Here is an 11,546-nt window from a genome sequence, read left to right as displayed (position 1 = left end):
TTCTTGCAAGCTCTAACCCCAACAATGCAGTAATCAATAGCAAGGTAGAAGAAAAACACACAAGATATAAAAAATATATTATACAGGGCCAGTTCCAGTACCATATTTACAATTTGCAGGGATACTGGATTGATAGAGGTAGATATGTATAGGGGTAAGGTAACTAGGCATCAGGATATATGATAAACAGTAGCAGCAGTGTATATGATGATTGTATGTGAGAGGGTGTGTGTGTAGTCAGTATAAATGTTTGTGAGCAAATTATGGTGAGCAAATTATGGAGTGGGTGTGTACTGTATGTGTGTTGGAGTGTGAGTGTGCATAGATAAGAGGGTCAACTCTGATAGTCCATGTAGTCATTTTGTTAGCTATTTAGTTCGCTAACAGAAGGGAGAGGAGAGGAATGACAGATGAAGAGCGAGGAGAGTGAGTGTTGTGTGTGTACAACACTCACCTCTCAATGTTTCTCAAGGACCGTTAAGGCTTTATAGAAGCAGAATGTCGCAAGAGAGGGTTGAGCCAGGTGAGTGTTTAAGAGTACACTCTTTGAAAAAAGGGTTATTCGGTTGTCCCCATAGGAGAACCCTTTTTGGTTCCAGGTAGAACGCTTTCGGGGTCCGGGTAATTCATATTAACAGAACATGCAACTCATGTAAGGCAGCCAATAAAATTTCATTTTCAAACATTTGCTAAATGCATTTTATAGGAAAACACCATTCTAAACAGTGCAAATGATGCGTGTGGTTCCATATCAAATGAAAGCGTCGCCATATGCAGATTAGCAGATGTTAAAGCATGTGGAGCGAAATTCTTATGTTTTTCGAGCCATACGTGTGGTAAGTGTCCAACAGTACAATACTAAAACACAAATAAGAAACAACAAAAAAATTAAGAAAGCTGACCCGACTGGAAATATCAGAATGAACAATGTCAGAGTCCGCAATATAAATACGTGGTGTGTATAGACAGCATGGACAATATATACGTAGGAAAAGGTATGTACAGCAGTAGTTATACAGGATGAGCTATGTCAAGAATACAGTATGTGTGCTGTATACAGTTGAAGTCGGAAGTTTACATACACCTTAGCCAAATACATTTAAACTCAGTTTTTCACAATTCCTGACATTTAATTCTAGTAAAAACTCCCTGTTTTAGGTCAGTTAGGATCACCACTTTATTTTAACAAAGTGAAATGTCAGAACAATAGTGGAGAGAATTATTTATTTCAGCTTTTATTTCTTTCATCACATTCCCAGTGGGTCAGAAGTTTACATACACTCAATTAGTATTTGGTAGCATTAACTTGAAATTGTTTAACTTGGGTCAAATGTTTTGGGAAGCCTTCCACAAGCTTCCCACAATAAGTTGGGTGAATTTTTGCCCATTCCTCCTGACAGAGCTGGTGTAACGGAGTCAGGTTTGTAGGCTGCCTTGCTCACACATGCTTTTTCAGTTCTGCCCCAAAATGTTCTATAGGATTGAGGTCGGGGCTTTCTGATGGCCACTCCAATAACTTGACTTTGTTGTCCTTAAGCCATTTTGCCACAACTTTGGAAGTATGCTTGGGGTCATTGTCCATTTGGAAGACCAATTTTTGACCAAGCTTTAGCTTCCTGACTGATGTCTTGAGATGTTGCTTCAATATATCCACATAATTTTCCATCCACATAATTTCCCATCCTCATGATGCCATCTATTTTATGAAGTGCACCAGTCCCTCCTGCAGCAAAGCACCCTCACAACATGATGCTGCCACCCCAATGCTTCACGGTTTTGATGGTGTTCTTCAGCTTGCAAGCCTCCCCCTTTTCCTCCAAACATAACAATGGTCATTATGGTGAAACAGTTATATTTTTGTTTCATCAGACCAGAGGATATTTCTCCAAAAAGTATGATCTTTGTCCCCATGTGCAGTGGCAAACCGTAGTCTGGCTTTTTTATGGCGGTAAATGAGCAGTGGCTTCTTCCTTGCTGAGCGGCCTTTCAGGTTATGTCAATATAGGATTAATTTACTGTGGATATAGATACTTTTGTACCTGTTTCCTCCAGCATCTTCACAAGGTCTTTTGCTGTTGTTCTGGGATTGATTTGCACTTTTCGCACCAAAGTACGTTCATCTCTAGGAGACAGAATGCGTCTCCTTCCTGGGCGGTATGACGGCTGTGTGGTCCCATGGTGTTCATACTTGCGTGCTATTGTTTGTACAGATGAACGTGGTTTCTTCAGGCATTTGGAAGTTGCTCCCAAGGATGAACCAGACTTGTGGAGGTGTACAATTGTTTTTCTGCGGTCTTGGCTGATTTCTTTTGATTTTCCCATGATGTCACACAAAGAGGCACTGAGTTTGAAGGTAGGCCTTGAAATACATCCACAGGTACATCTCCAATTGATTCAAATTATGTCAATTAGCCTATAAGAAGCTTCTAAAAGCCATGACATAATTTTCTGGAATTTTCCAAGCTGTTTAAAGGCATAGTCAACTTAGTGTATGTAAACTTCTGACCCACTGGATTTGTGATACAGTGAATAAGTGAAATAATCTGTTTGAAAACAGTTGTTGGAAAAATGACTTGTGTCATGCACAAAGTAGATGTCCTAACCGACTTGCCAAAACTATAGTTTGTTAACAAGAGATTTGTGGAGTGGTTGAAAAACAAGTTTTAATGACACTAACCTAAGTATATGTAAACTTCCGACTTCAACTGTATGTAAAGTGAGTATTCAATTAACTTAATTTCTCATGTGACAGAGATGAAAAGTTAGAAACGTAGAATGATGGGGAATCTAAAGATGCAACAACTAGGAAGGCTTGCTAATATGGCTAAGATTGTGACTTTTGCTTCTGGACAACAAAAGAAAGTTGATATGAAAACCAATAGAACAGGAAAGAAATGCTGGTTTCAATGGCATATGAGGAAGTCTTTATAAAATAATTGTCTCCATGCTTCTAAGGTCGGATTTTGCCTTGAAGCAAGGCAAGACATACCTCATAATATGAAGTAAAATGTTTAGGTTTCAAACTCGGACAAAACAGAGATGCTTGTTCTATGTCCCAAGAAATGTCCCAAGAAACAAAGAGATCTTCTGTTGAATCTGACAATTAATCTTGATGGTTGTAAAGTCGTCTCAAATAAAACTGTGAAGGACCTCGGCGTTGCTAGAATCCTGACTAGAACCAACATACACTGCTCAAAAAAATAAAGGGAACACTTAAACAACACAATGTAACTCTAAGTCAATCACACTTCTGTGAAATCAAACTGTCCACTTAGGAAGCAACACTGATTGACAATAAATTTCACATGCTGTTGTGCAAATGGAATAGACAAAAGGTGGAAATTATAGGCAATTAGCAAGACACCCCCCAAAACAGGAGTGATTCTGCAGGTGGTGACCACAGAACACTTCTCAGTTCCTATGCTTCCTGGCTGATGTTTTGGTCACTTTTGAATGCTGGCGGTGCTCTCACTCTAGTGGTAGCATGAGACGGAGTCTACAACCCACACAAGTGGCTCAGGTAGTGCAGTTTATCCAGGATGGCACATCAATGCGAACTGTGGCAAAACGGTTTGCTGTGTCTGTCAGCGTAGTGTCCAGAGCATGCAGGCGCTACCAGGAGACAGGCCAGTACATCAGGAGACATGGAGGAGGCCGTAGGAGGGCAACAACCCAGCAGCAGGACCGCTACCTCCGCCTTTGTGCAAGGAGGTGCACTGCCAGCGCCCTGCAAAATGACCTCCAGCAGGCCACAATTGTGCATGTGTCAGCATATGGTCTCTCACAAGGGGTCTGAGGATCTCATCTCGGTACCTAATGGCAGTCAGGCTACCTCTAGCGAGCACATGGAGGGCTGTGCGGCCCCACAAAGAAATGCCACCACACACCATGACTGACCCACCGCCAAACCGGTCATGCTGGAGGATGTTGCAGGCAGCAGAACATTCTCCACGGCGTCTCCAGACTCTGTCACGTCTGTCACATGTGCTCATGTGCTCAGTGTGAACCTGCTTTCATCTGTGAAGAGCACAGGGCGCCAGTGGCGAATTTGCCAATCTTGGTGTTCTCTGGAAAATGCATAACGTCCTGCACGGTGTTGGGCTGTAAGCACAACCCCCACCTGTGGACGTCGGGCCCTCATACCACCCTCATGGAGTCTGTTTCTGACCGTTTGAGCAGACACATGCACATTTGTGGCCTGCTGGAGGTCATTTTGCAGGGCGCTGGCAGTGCACCTCCTTGCACAAAGGCGGAGGTAGCGGTCCTGCTGCTGGGTTGTTGCCCTCCTACGGCCTCCTCCACGTCTCCTTATGTACTGGCCTGTCTCCTGGTAGCGCCTGCATGCTCTGGACACTACGCTGACAGACACAGCAAACCTTTTTGCCACAGTTCACATTGATATGCAATCCTGGATGAACTGCACTGTGTGTGCATGGATGAAGCAGACTAATGTAGTTCAGCCAAGATTCCCAGATCTGCTTATCTCCATCACTGTGGACTAGAGGAGAAGTTTCATTTAGCAGCAAAAGGAACTAATCAGTGTGTGTGTGTGTGTCTGTCTGTTTCTGTGTTGTGATTGCTGTAGCGTATGTGTGTGATAGTGTGTTGTTCTGTTATCAGTCCAGTGCTTCCACTCAGGGAGAGAGAGTATTACACACGGAAATCTACCGGTCCCCTCTACAATAGGCATTTATAATGGTCCCGCTCACAGCGTATTTCACTGAGCCCAATACACCAGGAAAGAGGCATTTGGTAGAAGTCACATTAAGTCCTAGTGGAAAAGTGTATGTATGTAACAAATGTTTTTTTCTCTGTGTGTGTGTGTGTGTCTCTCTCTCTCTCTCTCTCCAGCTGTATGTGAAGTTGCGCTGTGATGACGGCCCCATTCTGGAGCACATAGAGCAGCTCCTGGTGGAACTGGGGGATGAGACAGAGGGGGAGGAAGGGAAACAGACCCTACGCTGGATGAAGACCAGTAGTGACGATGAGGAGGAGGAAGCCAGGGAACATTGACCACACCCCTCTCTCTCTCTCTACCAGTGATCTAGTGGTAAAACAGTGGGTTAGTAACGATGAGAGACGTTTGTGGTGAATAAAGTAACGCTCTCTATATTTCCAATGCATTTTTCTGTGATAGATGGGGAAATGCACGGGCAAAATAAAAAAGTGTGTAAAAGGCGTTTAGACTGTATACCCCTGTCTACTTTTATAGTACACTATTAACTCGGACATTAAATAAAGGTAAAGTTTATAGAAATGTAGTTTATAAAGACCTCTTACCTTACCTCTTACTTTTATAGTACACTATTAACTCGGACATTAAATAAAGGTAAAGTTTATAGAAATGTAGTTTATAAAGACCTTAACACCTTACAAACTAGACCAGATGCAACACTTTGTTTGAAAGCGGCAGAGTTGCGACTGTTGATGGGCCCTTGAGTTTTCTCTGAATCTCTCTCTCTAGATATTGTCTGTATTGTGTCCTCAGAAGTGCCTTTCTTCTGTTCAACCCTGAGTTTCCCAGAATCATATGACCTCTCTCTCTGTCATATTAGCGCTGAATTGTTTTCTGTATTAGAAAAGAGCGATTGACATGTCGACTCAAGCTTTGTTTCCATTTTCCTGGAATGAACCAGATAAAAAACAACTTCAATGCTGTTTATTTTCTGTATTTTTCTCCTCTCAATCTGATACTTTTTTTGATACATGTTGTAATAATGAGGTGAATGTTTGCTTCCCTTCATGACCCAGGCTCACTTTAGAAAGAGATTCCAATTTGAATGTGACCTGCTAAAATAAAGAACTAATACAGAACAGATACTGTAGTGTTGTGGAGTTCGTGAGAGGAGTGAGCATTGAGAGATAGAGGGGGTAGAGATGAGTAACAGATGAAGGGAGAGAGGAGAGTGAAGGTTGAGAGGTGAGTGTTGTAGACACACAGGCATGGTCACTAACTATAACTATGATTGTTTTGTCTTTATCTTTAGTGGTCTAGTACTGACTTTTTGCTAGCCAGGGCCATCTACTTTAAGTGCTGCCTGTCTTCCCAGTGGCCTACTTGGTGTGTGTACTGCTGACTGCTCATCATTTGCAGATAGTTATTGACACATCAACCAGGATCAAGGGGCAGGACAATTTGTGACTTGTTTTGGTAATAGGTGGCTGTATTGGATGGGGAGTGGTTTCACCTCTCCTAGCCAATCAGCAATTAATACAGGGAGGTATGCTCTCCACCTCTGCTAGGCAATTAGAGATTAGTGTTAGTTCTTCAGTGTCCCCTGGTTTCTCAGCGGCAGCTGTAAGCGGCGGTCGTGTAGGTGGCTGTTTTGTCGCAAACTAAGAAGGTTGATGGAACTAAGACGGTTCTGCCGAGTTGTTCTGCGGAGATGTTTGAGGAAGGAAAGAGAGGAAGGCTCCACACCACTCTCTCACTTGAGTAGCTTACCTAGTTATTTACGGACTTTATGTCTGGATGGCGCCGAAGAACATGGCTGATGTTTTACATTCTCCCAAGTGTTCTTTTGTTCGTTTTTTTTGTGTTTTGTGTAACTTATTTTATTACTTATTGTGTACATAATGTTGCTGCTACCATCTCTTAATCTTGGCGCACAGATCCCTTTAGCGGGATCATTTTCGTCAACATCCGCTGAATTGCAGAACGCCAAATTAAATTACTAAAAATATTTAATTTCGTGAAATCACAAGTGCAATATAGCAAAACACAGCTTAGCTTATTGTTAATCCACCTGTTGTGTCAGATTTTGAAAATAAGCTTTACAGCAAAAGCAAACCAAGCATTTGTGTGAGGACATCGAGCAGTAGACAAAACATTACAAACAGCTAGCAGCAAAGTAGCTTGGTCACGAAAGTCAGAAAAGCAATAAAATTAATCGCTTACCTTTGATGATCTTCGGATGTTTGCACTTACGAGACTCCCAGTTACACAATAAATGTTTTGTTCGATAAAGATTATTTTTATATCCAAAAACCTCCATTTGATTGGCGCGTTTTGTTGAGTAATCCACAGGCTCGTGCAGGTCATGACGTGCAGACGAAAATTCCAAATAGTATCCGTAAAGTTTGTAGAAACATATCAAATGCTTTTTAAAATCAAGCCTCAGGTTGTTTTTAACATAAATAATCGATAATATTTCAACCGGACGGTAAACTATTCAATACAAGAGAGAAAGAAAATGTCGAGCTACCACTGTCGTGCGCATGAACTAATCGAAGGTCATCTGTCAGTCCACTGACGCGATGTGATAAATCTTGCTCTTTTTCAGAATAAAAGCTTGAAACTAGGTCTAAAGACTGTTCACACCCTGTGGTTGATATCCCTTTAAATGGAGGAAAGGCAGGCAATGGAACAGGGATTTTTCAAAATAAGAGGCACTTCCTGGTTGGATTTCCTCAGGTTTTCGCCTGCAAAATCAGTTCTGTTATACTCACAGACAATATTTTGACAGTTTTGGAAACTTTAGAGTGTTTTCTATCCTAATCCGCTAATTATATGCATATTCTAGCATCTGGGCCTGAGAAATAGGCTGTTTACTTAAGGAACGTTATTTTTCCAAACATAAAAATACTTCCCCCTAGCTACAAGAGGTTTTAAGGCCAGAAAATAACTTCTGGACATCAGAACTGTGATTACTCACCGCGGACTGGAAGAATTTTTTTCCTTTAACGAGTCAGACAAGAAAGATGTCCTGTTTTCACTGGAACAGGCCCAGATCCACGCCTATTGTGTAAAGAAAAGACACAGGAGAAGGAACCGCAGATCAGGCAGTCTTCTGAGAATCCGTAGGCGAGCGAGTAAACTCCCACTGCCATCTGTTCTTCTTGCTAACGTGCAATCATTGGGAAAAAAAATTGATGGCCTACAATTAAGATTATCCTACCAACGGGACATCAAAAACTGTAACATCTTACATTTCACCGAGACGTGGCTGAACGATGATACGGACAATATAGAGCTAGCGGGATTTTCCATGCACCGGCAGAACAGAGACGCTACCTCTGGTAAGATGAGGCATGGGGGTATGTGTCTATTTGTCAATAACAGCTGGTGCGTGATGTCTAATATTAAAGAAGTCTTGAGGTATTGCTCGCCTGAGGTAGAATACCTTATAAGCTGTAGACCACACTATCTACCAAGAGAGTTCTTATCTATATTATTCGTAGCCATCTATTTACCACCACAGAACGAAGCTGGCACTAAGACCGCTCTCAACCAACTCTAAAAGGTCATAAGCAAAGAAGACAATGCTCACCCAGAAGCGGCGCTCCTAGTGGCTGGGGACTTTAATGCAGGCAAACTTAAATCAGTTTCACCAAATTTTTACCAGCATGTCACATGTGCAACCAGAGAAAAAAAATCCTAGACCATCTTTACTCCACACACAGAGATGCATTCAAAGCTCTCCCCCGCCCTCCATTTGGCAAATCTGACCATAACTCTATCCTTCTGATTCCTGCTTACAAGCAAAAACTAAAGCAGCAAGTACCAGTGATCAGATGACGTGGATGCCACACTACAAGACTGTTATGCTAGCACAGACTGGAATATGTTCCGGGTTTCATCCAATGGCATTGTGGAGTACACCACCTCAGTCATCGGCTTCATCAATAAGTGCATCAACGACGTCGTCCCCACAGTGACTGTACGTACATATCCCAACCAGAATCCATGGATTACAGGCAACATCTACATCCAGTTAAAGGCTAGAGCTGCCACTTTCAAGGAGCGAGAGACTAATCCGGCCACCTATAAGAAATCCCGCTATGTCCTCAGACGAACCATAAAACAAGAAAAGCATCAATACAGGATTAAGATTGAATCGTACTACACCGGCTCTGACGCTCGTTGGATGTGTCAGGGCTTGAAAACTATTACGGACTACAAAGAGTAACCCAGACGCGAGCTGCGGAGTGACGTGGGTCTACCAGATGAGCTAAATGCCTTTTATTCTTGTTCGAGGCATACAACACTGAAGCATACAACACGAGAGCACCAGCTGTTCTGGATGACTGTGTGATAACGCTCTCAGTAGCCAATGTGAACAAAACCTTTAAAAGGTCCTGGACTTCTTGACGGACCGCCCCCAGGTGGTAAGAGTAGGCAACAAGACGTCTGCCACGCTGATCCTTAACACTGGGGCCCCTCGGGGGTGTGTACTTAGTCCTCTCCTGTATTCCCTGTTCGCCCACGACTGAGTAGCCAAACACGACTCCAACACAATAATTAAGTTTGCTGACGACACAACCATGGTAGGCCTGATCACCGACAACGATGGCTTATAGGGAGGAGGTCAGAGAACTGCCAGTGTGGTGCCAGGACAACAACCTTACCTCAATGTGAGCAAGACAAAGGAGCTGATCGTTGACTACAGGAAAAAGCGGGCCGAACAGGCCCCCATTAACATCGACGGGGCTGTAGTGGAGCGGGTCGAGAGTTTCAAGTTCCTTGGTGTCCACATCACCAACGAACTTTCATGGTACCAATTTGTAAGTCGCTCTGGATAAGAGCGTCTGCTAAATGACTTAAATGTAAATGTAATGGTCCAAACACACCAAGACAGTCGTGAAGAGGGCACAACAAAATGTTTTCCCCCTCAGGAGACTGAAAAGATTTGGCATGGGTGCCCAGATCCTCAAAAGGTTCTACCGCTCCACCATCAAGAGCATCCTGACCGGTTGCATCACCGCTTGGTATGGCAAAGGCTCGGCATCTGACCATAAGGCACCACAGAGGGTAGTGCGAACGGCCCAGTACATCACTGGGGCAAACTTCCTGCCATCCAGAACCTATACAATAGGCGGTGTCAGAGGAAAGACCATACAATTGTCAAAGATTCCAGTCACCCAAGTTATAGACTGTTTTCTCTGCTAACGCACGGCTAGGGGTACCGGAGCACCAGGTCTAGGACCAAAAGGCTCCTCAACAGTTTCTACCCCCAAGGCATAAGACTGCTGAACAATTAATAAAATCGCCACCGGACAATTTACATTGACCCCGCCTCCATTTTGTACACTGCTGATACTCACTGTTTATCATCTATGCATAGTCACTTCACCCCCACCTACATGTAAAAATTGCCTCAACTAACCTGTACCCTCGCACACTGACTCGGTATCGGTGCCCCCTGTATATAGCCTCGTTATTCTTATTGTGTTACTTTTTATTATAACTTTTTATTTGAGTCTACTTGGTAAATATTTTCTTAACTCTTCTTGAACTGCACTGTTGGTTAAGGGCTTGTAAGTATGCATTTCGCGGTAAAGTCTACACTTGTTGTATTCGGCGCACGTGACAAATAAAGTTTGTTGCGGTGGTGGCACAGGTCTACTCGTTTCCCCTAAGTGGAGATTTTCTCTTTTCTCTCTCTCCCACCTGTCCATCTCATCATTTGAATTCCATGCTGTCACTTGTCCACTTAAGCTTAACATTATTGTCATTTATCGCCCACCAGGTGCCCTTGGAGAGTTTCTCAATGAGCTTGACACCTTGATGAGGTCATTTCCTAATGATGGCTCCCCGCTTTTCGTACTTGGCGACTTCAGCCTCCCGACGTCTGCCTTCGATTAATTTCTTTCTAACTTTCTCTTACCTCCTTGCCTCTTTTGACCTCACCCTTTCCCAATCTCCTCCAACTCACAAGGCCGGCAATACGCTTGACGTCATCTTTACTAGAGGCTGCTCGCCTACTAGTCTCACTGCAACCCCCCTCCAGGTCTCTGATTACTACTTTGTTTCCTTTTTTGTCTCCCTCTCCTCCAACCTTAACCTCTCAGCCCCTACCCAGATGGTCATATGCCTTCGGAATCTTCAAACTCTCTCCCACTACTCTCTCCTCTTCTATTCTATCATCTCTCCCATCTGCTAAATCCTACTGTCTCCTAATTCTGCCTCTTCCACCCTACCCTCCTCCCTTTCCGCATCCTATGACCTGCACTGTCCCCTTTCCTCACGTCCGAGTCGGACCTCCCCTCCTGCTCCGTGGCTGAGTGACTCACTCTATCTTCTCTTCCTCTGTATCCGCTGCTAAAGCTGCATTCTACTACTCTAAATTTAAAGCTTCTGCCTCTAACCCTAGGAAAATCTTTTCCACTTTCTCCTCCATCCTAAATCCTCCACCCCCTCCCTCCTCCCTCTCTGCCAATCACTTTGTCAACCAGTTTGAAAAAAAGGTTGATATCCGCTACTCACCACTCAGCCTATTGAGTCCACTGGTCTCACTCTCACATAACTACCCTACGCCTTGACCTCTTTCTCCCCTCTCTCTCCAGATGACATCCTGTGACTAGTGAGGTCTGGCTGCACAGCAACCTGCCAGCTTGATCCCATCCCCTCCTTCCTTCTCCAGACCAACTCTGGAGACCTTCTCCCATTCCTGACTTCCCTCATCCTTGGCCCTAACCAGTCAGGCTTCAAGATGGGTCACTCAACCGAGACTGCTCTTTTGTGTCACGGAGGCTCACCACACTGCCAAAGCTGACTCTCTCTCCTCTGTTCTCATCCTCCTAGATCTATCCACTACCTTCGACAC

The sequence above is a fragment of the Salvelinus fontinalis genome, chromosome 6 (genome assembly GCF_029448725.1).
Source record: "Salvelinus fontinalis isolate EN_2023a chromosome 6, ASM2944872v1, whole genome shotgun sequence".
Classification (NCBI taxonomy): domain Eukaryota; kingdom Metazoa; phylum Chordata; class Actinopteri; order Salmoniformes; family Salmonidae; genus Salvelinus; species Salvelinus fontinalis.
Note: the sequence above shows the minus strand (reverse complement) of the source record.